This window comes from Lepidochelys olivacea, assembly GCF_965140295.1.
Source record: "Lepidochelys olivacea isolate rLepOli2 genome assembly, chromosome: 6".
NCBI classification, from domain to species: domain Eukaryota; kingdom Metazoa; phylum Chordata; order Testudines; family Cheloniidae; genus Lepidochelys; species Lepidochelys olivacea.
This window is the reverse complement of record NC_140416.1, coordinates 60322555-60338112: the sequence shown is the minus strand read 5'-3', so window position 1 is coordinate 60338112 and position 15558 is coordinate 60322555. Positions and strand designations below refer to the sequence as shown.

The window sequence follows — 15558 nt, the reverse complement described above, 5'->3', positions numbered from 1 at the left end:
TCAGTTGAAGCATATTCTGAATTTTGATATGCTATGGCTCTGATCCAAGCCTCTCCACCCGCCTGCATTTACCTTTTGGTCAGTGCTGCAGCAATAATTCCCTTTGGAATATTTTAGAATGTCTTACCACTCTGGGTGCCCGTTTGTTCCTCACAACCCAATCCAACTCCTATTAACCTTAATGGAAAGTTTCCTGTTGACTTCAATGGGAGTTGGATGTGGCCCTTAATTGATTGGCTTGCTTTGGTGACATATGCAGACTACATTTGTTTAGCATATCTGACGTGTTCAATTTTAATGTTTAGCATAGTGGATAACTCTGGTATAGGAGGCAGTGATCTCAATATTAAGAAGAGATTCAGATATTCCTTTATCTCCTGCGCCTACTGATATTTTTCAAATTAATTTATAAAACTTTTATCAGCTTTTTTGTTTCAGTTCCCACCATGTTTTCAGTCTAATTATTCTGCCTTTTAATACAGCGTTGAGTCTTTCCAATAGCAATTTTGTTTAACATTTTCCCACATATAGTGGTTTTGTACCAGCATCTTCTACCACTAATCTACCTATTTCTGGGCAGAAGTCATTGCTAAATACATCTCAGGATTCATAGAGAAAGAGAATAAACCAAAGGTAAAAGAAATCATTGCAGCGCCTGATGAAAAATGGCGAACAAACCTTCCCAATTATAAAGGTCTACTACACTGAAACCCAAGTAAAGTTTAGAAACATGGATAACCACAATGCCATTGCTAGTCAATTGTCTACCAATTGTCTAGTGGTGAGCAACCACACCGTAAAATTCTGCATACCAATAAATATTATAATGCCTTTGCTGATGGAGATTTGCACACGACTCGAGTGCTGTCAGTTTATATAAATTATTTTATTTATATTATGGCAGTGCCCAGAGGATCCACCCACACTGCATCCAATCCATTGTGCTAGGTGCTGTTTGAAGAAGTAGGAAGACATAGGTCATGGCCCAAGGAGCTCACAATCCAAGCTCAGTGAAATCCCTTGAGAGTGAGGCATGGCTGTACCAGGTTTGCAGTAAAGCGCTGTGGCTACATTGACACACTTCATTCACAGCATAGGATGTGCACTATCCATTTACTAGGGCAGGATACAGGCATATACCAAGTTGTACCAGACCCAGTTGGTGGCATGGAAAGTGTATATATTGGAGACACACAATATCTGTTCCGTTTGGAAGCGTGGAGACTGTGCATATACTGGAGATATACCAGGTACATTAGTCAGCAATTACATGGTTAAACATTTGTTCCCTTCCCCTGCCCTGAGTCTATTCAACAGCAGGACTTTATTTTAATAACCTTGCTATGGTTAAATATGCTGCCAGTGACATGATAGGACCTTCTGCAGATTCGCCTCACCAGTTCGCTTATGTGGCAGCATACAGGATCACAAGAACAAAGCGAGTCTTTTGTTCGGGTTGTCCAAGGGCTTGGCTACACTTGCGAGTTACAGCGCAATAAAGGAGCCCCAGGTGCACTAGCTCACTCCCCGTCCACACCGGCAAGGCACGTAGAGTGCTCTGACTCTGCGGCTACAGCACTGCTGGTACTCCATCTCGGTGAGTGGAATAATGTTTGCTGTGCCCCTGCTGGAGCACCAGTGTGGATGAGGTGTTGCATTACTGTGCTCTGATCAGCCTCTGGAAACATCCCATAATCCCCTTAAGTCAAGTGGCAGGTTTCAGAGTAGCAGCCATGTTAGTCTGTATTTGCAAAAAGTAAAGGAGTACTTGTGGCACCTTAGAGACTAACAAATTTATTTGAGCATAAGCTTTCGTGAGCTACAGCTCACTTCATCAGATGAAACCGATGAAGTGAGCTGTAGCTCACGAAAGCTTATGCTCAAATAAATTTGTTAGTCTCTAAGGTGCCACAAGTACTCCTTTTCTTTTTAAGTCAAGTGGCCACTCTTGTCATTGTTTTTGAATCCCTGCAGGAATGCGGATATGCCCTTTGAAAGCTCCATTTCTGACAGCCGGAGCAGATTGAGACAAAGCAAGCCATTAGTGTGGAATGCTGTGTGTGAGAGAGAGAAGCGGAAGCGGGGGGCCTGCTGCTGTCTGAACTTAGAAGACAGCACGCTGACATGCTCTCAGCACCCCCAAAACCCACTCTCTCTCCCCCCACATACACACAACACACTCCCTATCACACTCCACCCCCCCCATTTGAAAAGCACGTTGCAATCTCTTGCATGCTGGGATAGCTGCCCAGAATGCACCGCTCCCAATGCTGCTGCAAGTGCCGCAAATGTGGCCACGCCAGTGTGCTTGAAGCTGTCAGTGTGGACAGACTGCAGCGCTTTCCCTACTGAGCTCTGTGAAGGCTAGTTTAACTAAAGCACTCTACATCTGCAAGTGTAGCCATGCCCCAAGACACACCTGGAGATGAAGATGGCTACCCTTGTGTGTATCATAAGCCACTGGCAGTTGAGTCTCCCCCTCTTTGCCTAGATGGAACTGGGAGCCCCTAGGTAGATACAATCTGAAATGAAAAGGGGGTTTGCTGTCAACAAAAAGTGGAGAGTCCATGCTATGTCTTCAGCGACTGCCTGAGGTCACATTCAGGCCGGAAATCTGAATCTACTTCCATTACACTGAACCCCAGCAATTGAAAGGGAAAAATATCATTAAGGTGTCTGAACCAGTTCTAAATGGGATTGATTTCGGTGACTGCTTCACAGCCTGTTGTGGCTCCCAAAATGTGCTTCTGGCTATAGCCATCATTTGTTATGCATTTCTGGATAACTAAGTGGTTGAGCCTTTTCTAACCACAGACAGATGAAACCTTTTCTAACCTCAAGGGGATGACTCTTGGCCTGGACTTTCACACAAAGCTGCAAAAATCTCAACAGCCCTGAACTTATTTGTAGTAATTAGAATCATGTGAGCAGATTTTCAGCTGCAAATTTTACATCAGACATTTAACCATAGTCATCAATCATTTTTAGTGTGATCAGAATTGCTAGGCATTTACACAGATTATGCAGGTAACCGATATGTGTTTTTGCAGAGGCAAATGTAGATCACAAAACAAGTGAAACATTTATTTCAGTCTTCCATCAAATAACAATAGTATAGTTCTTCAGTGCCTTTCAGCCTGAAGGATCCCAGTGCACTTTAGATGTTAAACATACAAACTATTGGTCTGCAACAAGAGCCAGGGCTGAAATGCAGCCAGCTCTGGAGCAGAACACAGCACCTCTTTAATGGTGCACAGCAACACTGTCTAACAATTTAGAACAAGAATACTATATATGATTGAAACGGCAAGTCAGTTTTAAGAAGATAAAATGCAATGAACTGAACTTGAATTTGTCCAGTTTACCCGTAGGCAAATGAAATTTTTAATGACCACAAATGATCAACACCTTAGTTTTGAGTTCATTGGAAAGTGATACCCCCATCAACACAGCGCCCCACCTCCCTCAATATGCTGGGGCACTGGTGCAGTAATTACTTACAAGGAAAGCATGCCAACAACTAAATCATCAACACTACCTTCTCTCTTCACTGCAGAGAAGGCATTGCCCCAACCTGGCTTTCTCTCTCACTCCCCCCCCCCAACCCCTTACATGAATGCAAGGCCTCACTGAGGTTTTTGAGGGTGCCCAGGGCAAAATCTGAAGACCCCACCCCCTACCTGCACTCTTCTAAATAAAATTATTGCTGAGGGGAGATGACTCTCTGTGTGTGTGTTGGAGCGTGAGCCCAGACTACAATCACCCTGCAGCGGCTGCTCCTGTCCTGGGCCCGGCTCCTGCTCCAAGCATTGCAAAATGGCATGCAGGGGTACAATACCACTCAGGTCTGGCCCATCATGATGGAGGGCTGCTGGCAAAATTTCAGTGAATAGCACTGCGACCCAGTGTGTGGAGTCACAGCATCACTCAATTTGGGAGCCCTCTCAGATGGCCTAGGGCAGGGGTTCTCAAACTTCATTGCACCGCGACCCCCTTCTGACAACAACAATTACTACATAGCCCCAGGACGGGGGACTAGAGCCTGAGCCCACCAGAGTCCCACTGTCCGGAGCCAAAGTCTGAACCCCGCTACTCTGGAGGGGGGGCAAAGCCAAAGTCTGAGCCCTGCTACCCTGGTTGGGGGGCCAAAGCTGAAGCGCTTCAGCCCCAGGCAGGGGGCCTGTAACCTGAACCCCACCACCCATGGCTGAAGCCCTCGCCTTTGGCTTTGGCCCTGGGCCCCAGCAAGTCTAAGCCAGCCCTGGCGACCCCATTAAAAAGAGGTTGTGACGCACTTTGGGCTCCCAACCCATAGTTTGAGAACTGCTGGCCTAGGGCAAACTGCCCCTTTAGCCATGCCCTCTGCTCTCAAGTGGTGGTACTTTACACCTCAGCAAGCAGGCCGGTGCTGGGTTATAGGCTAAAGCCAGAGTGCTGCTTGCACTTGACCTGATATCCAGCCCACTTTGCAGTGGGGATACAAATGCTACACCACTAAAGTGCAGCTAGCCCTCCATTGCCTTCCTACAATTCCCCCCACCCCATGTGCCTAGAAGGACAGACAAGTTCTCCCACAATTCACTAGGAAAGCCATAGAGTGGCTCAGCTTACTGCAGCACTCGGAACCCTGGAATCTGACACCCAGAAGTCTCAGTGCCTCACACAAGTGAATGCAGCACCAATGTGGGTGCAGTCAAGTGGACACACTCAAATATGGTTTTGCAGTGTGGCCACTGAGCCAAGAGAGGCCAACTTGGATACTCAGACCCAGATGCCAGTCACCCCAGTTAGCTCTGCAATGAAGACATGCCCGAAGAGATACTTATGTCTCTCCAACATGCCAAGTAGTGGCATAATCCAACCCTGCTTGGGACAGGATGGTTGTAAGGCTGCAAGGAGCAAGGCAGAATACTTGGATCATTGCCACTGTATATATGTGTGAATGCATGTGCTCAGTATTCTTTGACATTGCTTACAAATAGATTGTTATTCATAACTGTACACAAACTCAAAAGTGCCTGCCATTCTGTGAGCAGATAGCAGTACTGTAGCTTACAATGACTTTGGCTTTTCCCCCCAACACCAGGGAGAGGGTTGGAGGGGGGAGGGGGGACAGGAGCAGTCTTACCATACCGGAAATGACAACTCCTGAACTGATTGAGAAATATTGCATGTGTTCTCAGTAAAAAAAGTTTAAAACGACACAGCCCATCTAGTTTACTTATTCTTCTTGGCCAAGAGCCCCCACTGAAGTTGAAAAACATGGACTTTGTCTGCTTGTTTATTCACACTGTTAAAATAAATGCCTGACTAAATGTCACACAATTTCCTTAATACAATTTTTTCTTGAAACTATTTTTTTAACCTCTTGATTTTTCTGGTCAGGATGATGGGAACCATCCATTTCCCAGCACCCCTTATCGAGGGAAAGTGCCTCCACTCTGATGTTCTCAGTGACTCGTGTGTGCGTGTAACTCCTTCTGACACCAATGGATTAAGTACAAAGTGTGCATTGCATTTATGAATGACTTGTTCCCTTTGAACAGTCATGCAGCCATTTGTCTACTGCCAACTGCCACAGAAAGTCGGCCATTGCTATGTCGGGTCATTCCTACTGATTGGTCATTAGAATTCATTCTGCCTAATTGGTGGCTGTTTCCCCCTCAGACAGACCAGCAGTGTTGGGTGATTACAACTCAGTACATAAACATTGATTCTTTTAATATTCCCTTCGCTCGCTGGGAGAAGTCACTCCTATGTTATTTACATGAAGATTTTTCTGGGCGGGACAGGATTTTCCAAGTCTCATACATGCACTGAGTTTGAAAATTTTCAGTTGAAGCAAGATAGAGTCTCTCACATTTCTAATACTAAAGAAAAATCGTAAGTACAGGTACCATAATTAAAGTTGGAGAAGTTGGTTCTAACTGGCTACATTTGGCTTTAGGCAGTCTTTCTTAGAGCTGGTTTTAGGCCTGGATGAAGGGTAGAGTAGTGAGATTTTTTTTAAAAATTGTATTAAAATAGAGAAAAAGGAATTCATACATAAACAAGAAGCCACCCTCTTGACAGTCTGATGATGTAATTTGAGACAAAGGAAACACATTTGAATAGCAGAGACCTCCAAAAGTGATGTGAGTTCTATTATTTACTTGAATTCTTTATTTTGGTGAGGATGGGGATAATGACTGAACAGACTAAACACAAAAGAAAACAGAATTTACCTTACAACTTTGCGAGTCAATTGTCTGGCATGACCTTTAAACTTATAACCACAAAAGTGCATGTACACTTGCGTACTTACTGGAGTGGTGTTTTTGCTGGGAAGTATCAGTCCATCAGCAGCTTCTTCTGAATGAGACCCCAGCACCCTTTGCAATTACCCAGCTAGTGAGTGGGTCAGTGGCGGAAAAATTCTGTTTTCCATGTACATTAAGGAATCCAGTCATTGCCAGCCCCTCATTCAAGCCTTTCCAAACCCATATCTCTTCTGTGTAGCCTTGCACTGTTAATCTCCCAAAATATTGAAGGGTAGGGGGAGATATTAGGTTATCTTCTGGTCATATTGTGTATTACATCTGAACTCTGATGTGTAATTTGTTACTTAAAACATCTGGGGCAAGGACTGTATCTGCTTTGTTGATTATATAACTTACTGTGGTGAATTATAATGAAGATAATTTTAGAGGCTATGGGGAGTTTTCTTTTTCAGATAAGGAGTTAAGTAGTTATTTAAGGATCTTTATGTGGCTATGAACTATAATTGTTCTTACGGTGCAGGAGAAGAGCTGAAGGGAAACAATGCAGTTTTGGAAACTCCAATTTGGTCTTTCAGGACCTTATACAGAATTGTCAGAGATGCACTGTTTTCAAAGCTTGCTCTATGGCTGGCATTTAGACCTTGGAACATAGCTCAAGGGAGCCGGCATTGAGGGGCTGAGTGATTACTTTTGTAACACCCTGCTCCCTCCAAAGTTTTTCTGGTACTGGATCAGGAAACATTGCAGCGGATTCAAGAGACGAAGAAATAAAAAAGGGTCAGTAGAAAAAGCTTAAACTCTAGCACATAACACTGCATGTGACTGAGCTGGCTGTTCAATGACTGCAGATGTCTTTGGGAAGCAGTGGCTGTGGCAACCTTGTACTTCTATGGGATGGAGCGAGAATGCCAGCAATGTGTATGGGGCTCAGGGATGTGGATGAAAGGGAAACACAACGTGATGAATGAAGTAAGATGTATGCATGCAATTTGTGAATGACTTTTCCGCTTTGCTTAACCTGCCAACTCACGCTCTACAACAGTATCCTATGATTAAGAAGGCTGATGCCATTCAGCTTCCAGCTCTGCTTGCCAATTGTCCATGGAGACATTTGCCACCCTGGAGTAACTCACTGCACATTGCTTGGTTTCTGCAGATGGTTCTGCAACACAGAAGAAAGGATAGGGCATTAAGTGTTTCATAACAATGAAAACAAAGTAGAGCTTCAACATCCTGAGGACTGGTAATGTGACATCAAGCCTCTTAAAAATTACCACAACAAGAACATAAAACAGCATTCTGATTGTAATAAACAGAATAAGGCAATGTTCTGTTTGGGAGTACACCACAACCTTTGGTGTGACAAATTATTGTATTCGTGGGAAACTTATGTTCCATTTTGAATCCATTTGGAAGAGAGGAAGGTGATCAGGAACAGTCAACAAGGAATCACCAAGAGCAAGTCATGCCTGGTCAACCTGATTGCCTTCTATGATGAGATAACTGGCTCTGAGGATACGGGGAAAGCGGTGGCTGTGATATACCTTCACTTTAGCAAAGCTTTTGATATAGTCTCCCACAGTATTCTTGCCAGCAAGTTAAAGAAGTATGGATTGGATGAATGGACTATAAGGTGGATAGAAAGCTGGCTAGATTGTTGAGCTCAATGGGTAGTGATCAACAGCTCAATGTCTAGTTGGCTGCCGGAATCAAGCAGAGTTCCCCACGGGTCGGTCCTGGGGCCAGTTTTATTCAGCATCTTCAGTAATAATCTGGATGATGGGATAGATTGCACACTCAGCAAGTTCACAGATGCCACGAAGCTGGGGGGGGGGGAGGTAGATGTGCTGTAGGGATAGGGTCCAGAGTGAACTACACAAATAGGAGGATTGGACCAAAAGAAATCTGATGAGGTTCAACAAGGACAAGTGCAGAGTCCTGCACTTAGGACAGAAGAATCCCATGTACTGCTACAGGTTGGGGACCAACTGGCTAAGTGGCAGTTCTGCAGAAAAGGACCTGGGGATTACAGTGGATGAGAAGCTGGATATGAGTCAACAGTGTGCCCTTGTTGTGAAGAAGGCTAATGGCATATTGGGCTGCATTAGTAGGAGCATAGCCAGCAGATCGGGGAAAGTGATTATTCCCCTCTTTTTGGCACTGGTGAGGCCACATCTGTAGTACTGCATCCAGTTTTGGTCCCCCACTACAGAAAGGATGTGGACAAATTGGAGAGAGTCCAACGGAGGGCAACAAAAATGATTAGGGGGCTGGGGCACATCACTTATGAGGAAAGGCTGAGGGAACAGGGCTTATTTAGTCTGCAGAAGAGAAGAGTGAGAGGGGATTTGATAGCCCTTCAACTACCTGAAGGGGGGTTCCAAAGAAGATGGAGCTAGGCTGTTCTCAGTGGTGGCAGATGATAGAACAAGGAGCAATGGTCTCAAGTTGCAGGCGGTGGGCAGTCTAGGTTGGATATTAGGAAAAACTGTTTCACTAGGAGGGTGATGAAGCACTGGAATGCGTTACCTAGCGAGGTGGTAGAATCTCCTTCCTTAGAGGTTTTTAAGGCCCGGCTTGACAAAACCCTGGCTGGGATGATTTAGTTGGGGTTGGTCCTGTTTTGAGCAGGGGGTTGGACTAGATGACCACCTGAGGTCTCTTCCAACCCTAATCGTCTATGATTCTATAATTCTATGTCTTGCATAATAAAAGGATCCAACATGATTAGGTCTTGAATACAGTAATGAGGAGACAGCTTTTTAAATGAGACATTTCACTCTTGGCCTACCTGCATATGTGATGGGAAAAACTAATGGTCATTAATTAAGGAACCTAGGATCAATTACCTAGAGGTTGGTGCAGAGTCAGAAGGCAAAAGTCACATAGTGAAATAATATAGGACTAGAGGACATGTAGTGGAAGTAACAGCTGACCATCCCAAATGTCAAATCTTGGGGGGATTCATTAATTGATTCATAGATTCCAAGGCCAGGTGGTCATCTAGTTTGGCCTTCATAACACAGGCCTCAGAACTTCCCCCAAAATAATGCCTGGAGCAGGGGTGGACAAACTACAGTGGGACAAACTATACATGGTTCAGGATGCAGGAGGGGGCTCCGAGCTGGGACAGCGGGTTGCAATGCAGGGAGCGGGGAGGGCTCTGGCTGGGGGTGCAGGCTCTGGTGTGGGGTCAGGATGAGGGATTTGGGGTGTAGAAGGGGCTCCAGGCTGGGGCTGAGGGGTTTGGAGTGCGAGAGGGGGCTCTGGGCTGCAGTAGGGGGTTGAGGTGTGGGGGTGTGTGAGGGCTCCGGCTGGGGGTGCGGGTTCTTGGTTGGGGCTGAGGATGAGAGGTTTTGGGTGTAGAAGGGTGCTCTGGACTGGGTTAGAGGGGTTCGGAGGGTGGGAGGGGGGATCAGGGCTGGGGCAGGAGGTTGGGGTGCAGGAGTGGGTGGTGCTGACCTCAAGCAGCTCCTGGAAGCAGCAGCATGTCCCCAGTCCAGCTTCTACATGGAGGCACGTCAAGGCAGCTCTGCACACTGTCCCATCTGCAGGTGCCGCCCTGTCTGCAGGCACCACCCCTGCACCTCCCATTGGCCATGGTTTCTGGCCAATGGGAGCTGTGGAGCTGGCGCTTGGGGTGGGGGCAGCGTGCCAAGCCCCCTGGCTTCCCCTAAGCATAGGAGCCAGAGGGGGAACATGCTGTTGCTTCCAGGAGCCATGCAGAACTATGGCAGGCAGGGAACCTGCCTGAGCCCTGCTGTACTGCCAACTGGACTTTTAACAGCCCGGACAGTGGTGCTGACCGGAGAAGCCAGGGTCCCTTTTTGACTGTGCATTCCGGTCGAAAACCGGACACCTGGCAACCCTAATCAAAATGGGGGTCCTCAGGTTTCTAAAGTTTGGCCTAGAGCATAGCTTTTAGAAAAACATCCAACTTAAAAAAATTGTCAGTGATGGCGAATCCACCATGACTGTAGGTAAAGGTCCAATGATGAATTACCTTCCCTGTTAAAAATTAACATCTTATTTCCAGTCTGAATTTGTCTAGCTTCAACTTTGAGGCACTGAATCATGTTATACTTTTCTTTGCTAGATTGAAGAGCCCTTTATTAAATATTTATTCCCCAGGTAGGCACTTATAGACTGCAATCAAATCACCTGTTAATTTTTTCTTTGTTAAGCTAAATACATTGAGCTCTTTAAACCTATCACTAGAATGTGTGGGGTTTTTAATGCTTGTATCGTTCTCATGGCTTTTCTCTGAACCCTCTCCAATTTATTATCCTTCTTGAATTGTGGACATCAGAACTGGACCCAGGATTCCAGCAGTGGTCACACCAGTTCCAAATACAGAGGTAAAATAACCTCTTTATTCCTATTCAAATAGTCTTTTGACCACAGTATCAAGTCTGGGAGCTGATGTTCGGCTGATTAGCCACCATGACCACCATATTGTTTTCAGTGTCTGCTTCCCATTGTGTAAGTACAGCCTACATTCTTTGTTCCTCCATGTATACCTTTACATTTAACCATATTAAAACACATATTGTTTGCTTGCACCCAATCTACCAAGTGATCCAGATTGCTCTAAATCGGTGCTATGTCCTCTTATGCCTCCCTGATTTTTGTGTTATCTGTAAACATTATCAGTGATGGGAGCAGGGCATTTGCCATTGGGAAGCATGACTCTACAATTCTTCACACTGCCCTGTAGAATCATCTTTTATCATCATCCAGGGCTAAGGCTAGAAACAAAAAATATTTTTATTTCACTTTAGGGGCAGGTCTGGATACGTGTGTTCTGCTGGGTTCCTTAACTGAAGTGTTTGTTGACAATGTCTGATAGACACCAGCTCTTTGACCACATAGCCTCCCACTCCCACACTTTCCTTGCAGCAGTGAGAATGCATGTTCACAGAAGAAGTTAGCACACTAGTAAATGAAAATCAGCTCAGTGTAAGGCAATGACTGGCTGACAACTATGCAGGATTCCTCACCTCATTTTGCATTGGTGCCATTTATTTCTTCTCCTTGGCTGTCAGAATTTTTATTTATTAGGACTGGATTTCCTGGTGCCTGCAGCGGCTGCTGGTTTACTCTGCAAATCACGTTGAGTCTGTCCTGTACATTTGTTATCCCTCTGACTTAGATACTGTTAGCAAATTTCGTCACTGGTGAGGTTACACTAAAGGAACACCTAACAAAAAAGAGACTCATTAATGGATTTCAATGCTTGTGCTGCAGCCCAGCCAGTCAGAAGCATACAGAGAGCCCCAGTTGGCATAGAAGGAAAGTCTGCATAAGGAATTGCTTATGCACAAATTACACTTTCTAGGATGGCAGGAAACCCTCTTGTTTCCATTGCACATTCTTCACCATTGGGAGGCTGTCAGTTCTGTACACTATATAGCTGTGCTCTGTAGCCCACTGTTTGTGGATCACTGCTTTCCTGTAAGCCAGGGATTCTTACTTTTCTTCGTAGTGTGGGGCATGTATTGGTAGAGAGATTGCCTTTTAGACCTCCCTTCCCATTTGTGATTGTCTGAACCACTTCCTTGCCTGTTTGTGGTCATATAACATCCCTGTGGTAAATGCAGCAATTGCTTATATGGAAAGTAATATTGGGCAAATATTTATGTCGCTTAGCTTCTTTGAATGTGATTTAGTAGCTGGAAGCAAAGTGGAGGAGCCAGCACTGTGCAACCAGCCAGCTTGCTGCACACTGCCAGTCAGCAGCTCACAGACCAGTTTGGGAAACATTCTTGTATGTGTTTGGGCAGAGATGAAAGGCCTAATTGGTCATGATCCTGCAGCTTACATGGTCATTTATGCCAGCGCAAATGCAGTCAACCACTGCCATTCTGATTTGGTAGAATTTTACACGGCCATGGTGCCAGGCAGCAGAGAATGAGGCCTGGGGTGGGGCTCCTGGTTCTGTTTCCACTGGAGTGATAACAGATTAGTGTGGGCTACCCTATTTTTCCACAGTTTTCTTTACAGTTGGTTAAAGTTTTGGGGCCTGGGTGCTGACTAATGAAAGTTAGTGGCTAAGCTTGCACAGGCCTTTCACCCAGTTTTCTGGCATTGCCCTGTCTTTGTGTAGTGGAATAATTTTTGAATGCCACAGCCGCTCAATGCCAAAATTTCAGGGAATGTTCTAAGCATATGTGGTCAAAACCATACTGGTTATGGGGGCGGAGGGGGGAAGAACGGGACTAGAAAACCAAAAGAGGGAGGGAGGTAATAGGGAACTCATGACGCCCAGCTCTTTAGCATTGTCACAGCTTCAAGCACCTCTGCCATTGCATCAAACTAGTTGATGACACCCATTAATGCCTTTCAGCCTCATAATACCCCATTTAATCTCTGCCTATCCTCCCAACAGAGTTTAACATGTTGACACCTGGATTGCCTTATCTCAGGGGTGGGCAAACGTTTTGGTCAGAGGGCCATATCGGGGTGTGAAAGGGTATGGAGGGCCAGGTAGGGAAGGCTGTGCCTCCCCAAACAGCCTGGCCCCTGCCCCCTATCTGCCCCCTCCCACTTCCTGCCCCCTGCCTGCCCCGCTCAAGACCCTTGACCCATCCAACCCCCCCCCCCGCTCCTTGTCCCCTGACTGCCCCCTCCCGGGACCCCCGCCCCAATGGCCCCCTGGGAACCCAACCCCCATCTAACCCCCCCGCTCGCCGTCCCCTGACTGCCCCCCCCAGAACCTCTGCCCTATCCAACTGCCCCCTGTTCCCCATCCCTTGACCACCCCCTCCCAAACCTCCACCCCATCCAACTGCCCCCTGTCCCCTAACTGCCCCCCCGGGACTCCCTGCTCCTTATCCAACCCCCTGACTTTTTTTCTACACTTTTTCTTTACAAAATCATCAATTAAGTCATTGTAAGTAATATTTTGTAAAGAGGCACTTTCAATTGTCTATATTGCCAAACGTATCAAATGTTCCTGACTCATCGTATTTCACAAATAATTTTTAACTCGTTTCAATACAGAAAAAGAACATTCACCAGAAGGACAGGTATTGTTAAAAATATTTTCAGAATGGTTTCTACATTTGGAAAGGTTGCCTGCAAACCGTCACGTACAAGTCTACACAAATCAACTGGTGATCTCGAAGCACAGACCTCATAATTTTTGATAAAATGAATGAAATGTTTCACTTCATCTTCAAAAAGATTTGTGTCTATGTCCTCAGTAGAATTCACTTAATTTCTTACTGGAGTGGCTTTTAGCATTTTCATCTATACTTTTGTCAAAAAACACGCAAAATAAATCAACAGTTTTCTTTAGAGATTCACCTCTACTCTGCAATTGCACTATTATTGTGTCACAAATAACATTGACAGTCTCAACAATAATCTTTTTCCCTTTTAAATTGATTTCATTGTCTCTAGTTTCATCAAAAAATAACTTCCTGCTTTTTTTACATTTCTCATCAGATATATCAGGGGAACCTATATTTTCTGTTAATGTTAGTGCCTTTGCTTCCCCCGAGCTATAGTCATTTCGAACTTCCATGACAAAACTTTTAACTGAGGCTAACAATTGTGCAGCATTCAATACATTTGTATCAACCTTTTGCAGTGATTTCCTAATGGCATTAATTCTTTGAAGTAAATGGTTCCACAAAAGAGTAAAAACAGCAATACTGTACTTTTCAAACTTTTCTACTCAGGATTTTGCTTCAGTTTTCGCACACGGTTTTTCAGATTTTGATGTGGCTATGTCCAATAAGGTTTTCTTTATATAATAGCAGCTCATTTTCAAAGCAAAAGAGCATCTGCACAAGCAGACCACCAGGTATCACACAGTCTTTTGATTATCTAATGTTTTGTATTTGCCTGCTCCAGACGTGATTGTAGCATACTCCACCGATGCATGGAAACGGAAAAAAAAGGCATATACATTTTGAACAAAGTCAAAAAAATGTGTAGCTCCCTCACAAGATTTGGCTGCAACTTTGCAGATTAAATTTAAGGACTGTCTGGAACATGGTATGAATAAAGCAGAGGGGCTTGCATTGTTCAGTCTTGCCTATAGACCTGATTATTTTCCTGCCATATTTGCAGCATTATCAAAGCTCTGCCCATGACAATTTTTGATGCCCAAATCTAAATTTGCAATGATTTCCAAAACAGTTGTCTCTAGACATTCAGAAGTGTGGGATTTTAGCGGGACAAAACAAAGAAAACGCTCTACAACATCACCATTGTCGGTCACATATTTTAAAATTAGTGTTAATTCGTCTACATGATTCACATCTGGTGTTGAATCAACTATTATGGAATAGTACTTGGCATCTTTTACTTCATCAGTGAATTGGTTTCTGAGCTGCTCTGCCATTATAGTGATGAATTCATCGTAGGTTTGGTGCATTAAAAAGTTGGTCTTCCCTGAGCCACAATACTGATAATTTTTCAAATGGTCTCTGAGAAAATCATCAAATTCACTAAGATACTCAAGGCAGGTTAAAAATTACCTTTTTGATTTGACAATGATGACTCATCATGTCCTCTTAGTCCCAAAGAAGACAGCAGTTTGACCGTGGCAAGAACACGTCTCAGCACTTTCCTCCAATAAGCACACTCCTTTTTAAACTGAGCCGATAACACAGAATCAATTCTTCCAGATACTTTACACCTTTAAACGAACTTACACACAGCATTAATATGAGCTTTGGAAGTTTCATGATCAGCAATATGTCTTGCAACATTTCTCCAATTAGAGTGCCCGTCAACAAATGTTTGTTTTCCTTTACTATGGTCAGGGAATAATCTGCAAACATAACAGTAGACTGCCTTAGTTGTTTCTGGAAAAAAAAATCAACCAAATTCTCATGTCTGTCGTCCCATTTTTCTTCATCCTCAGAAAACAGGACTCATGAAGACCTATAAATTGCTTTTGTTCTGCAACCTCATACTCATTTCTCAAATTTTCCATATTACCTACATTTTTCGGTTTATTTACTAAGAAATATTCTATCATATCCAATGAAACAGATTTTGGCCATAATGCAATATCTTCAGAGTAGGTTTCTTCCCTTACTCTGACAAAATTACCAATATTTTGTAGTTCCATTGTCACTTCAGAGTCCACTTGTTCAACTTTTGCAATCATTGTGGTATCCCCACAACTCAGCAAGTGATCAGATACTTCAAATGTTTCCTCGCCCATACTTTCTGATGCATGTCCACTAGTCAATACTTCAAGCTTTTTAAAATAAGATGACAAACTGTCTTTGTGTTTAGCTTAATCTTCTTGTCTCACCTTCATTTTTTTGCGTTTTTG

The 15558-nt window shown here is 44.4% G+C and overlaps 2 long non-coding RNA genes across 2 annotated transcripts in view; one reads left to right on the top strand and one right to left on the bottom strand.

Moving 5' to 3' along the window:
- The window catches only part of LOC311522190, a 168933-nt gene that overhangs the window by 62185 nt on the left and 91190 nt on the right, over nucleotides 1-15558 (top strand). The gene's annotated exons all lie outside the window — the stretch shown is intronic.
- Nucleotides 6184-15009, bottom strand: LOC311522191. Its single transcript, XR_014712071.1, has 3 exons — nucleotides 14750-15009; nucleotides 11261-11460; nucleotides 6184-7422 (listed from the first exon to the last, which is right to left on the bottom strand). It is a non-coding gene; the product is annotated as an uncharacterized lncRNA (long non-coding RNA).